The sequence below is a fragment of the Electrophorus electricus genome, chromosome 20 (assembly GCF_041902795.1).
Source record: "Electrophorus electricus isolate QZ-2024a chromosome 20, ASM4190279v1, whole genome shotgun sequence".
Lineage (NCBI taxonomy): Eukaryota > Metazoa > Chordata > Actinopteri > Gymnotiformes > Gymnotidae > Electrophorus > Electrophorus electricus.
The window spans coordinates 4,135,001-4,136,442 of record NC_137516.1 but is presented as its reverse complement, the minus strand read 5'-3'; positions in this window follow the sequence as shown (position 1 = coordinate 4,136,442).

The window sequence follows — 1,442 nt, the reverse complement described above, 5'->3', positions numbered from 1 at the left end:
GGATCTGTGTGTGTGTGTTTCTTATCCAAACACATTTTGCTTTGCTAATATTTAACTCTGAGATAGCAAGAGCAAGTTGAAAACATGCCTGAGGTAACAGTAAAACTCAGCCACTCTGGAGTCTGCACTGTCAAAAAGTGTGTGTGTGTGCGCATGCATCTGGGTTTGCTGACCCAAGCAAGTGTCTTGCTACTGAAGATGAATATGGCCAACAGGGACTTTAATTATTAGTGTCCTCTCTCACTCACACACACACACACACACACACACACACACACACACACACAGAGAGACACACACAGACATATACTCTCACCCTTGCTCTAATTCTGACCTCTGCACACTCGCACATTCCTGTGGCGATGACCGGATCCCATTTCCTAATGAGTGTTGTAAAACACAAACATGAAGTCCTTCCTCCATGTTTCTCCTCGGAATGCGGGTTTTTAGCCCGAGCTGCCTTTGTTTTGTCCAGCACAATAACGCTACAGTGTCACACTAACGGGAAAAGCTGAAAGGAAGCGGGCGCACACACTCATCCTGACCGGGTTATTAACTATAAAATTCACATTTCTCTTTGCTTGTCCAAAGGGGGCGCTGTGGTGTATACTTTCAGTTCACGTTCCACAGCACCACGTCCAAAATCTAGAAGTCCGATTTCCCTGGAGGCAGCAGGCCAGCGGAGGTGCTCTCAGAGTCCTGCAGGAATTCTCCAGCACCTCGGTGGCAGACTCGCGCGGCTACAGAAACTTGGCCGTGGCGAGGGAAGGGAATGTGTGTGATTTGGCATCGGTCTGCGAAGTCTCGGTGTGGGTGTGTGTAGGGGTGGGGGGGGCCTATAGGAAGGAACTGCTGGACTCAACAGCCTTCTTTGGGTGGATTTACAGCCCAATTGAGGAGTTTGGTGTATTAACTTGATGAAAACACTGAGGCCCAATGGTGGAGATTCATTCACATGTACTTGTGTCCTGATCGTTCACGTGTGCCGCTGTCCTCGCGTCCTGATTCTATCTGCTCTTTTCTCTGCAGCACAGCACTGATAAAATAACCAAAGCAGTTGGACACAGGGTGAACAATTCGTAATAACCCGTAGCCAGAGATCAGGGAGGTGTAAAGATGCAGGTAAAGAATGGTTACGCAGTCGTGGAATTCCCCGAGAAAGTGCAGCCAGCGCTTCAGCATCAGGCTCTGCTTCAGCTCGCTGTGATGAACCTGCACAGCTGCGTTTCTGATGGTTCAGAAGAGAGCGATGTGTCAAAGTTCCTTGGCAGGTTCCAGTACTCTCTCTCTCCCTCCTTTTAACACCCCCCACCCCCACTTTGTGTGTGTGTTGGATGTGTTTATTGGCACTGATGCAGCCTCCCCAGTGTGGCTGGATCACAGGGAGAACGCCTGTCAGACCCTGTTTATTCCTCCATTCTTCGGCTGACGCGAGACCTTTT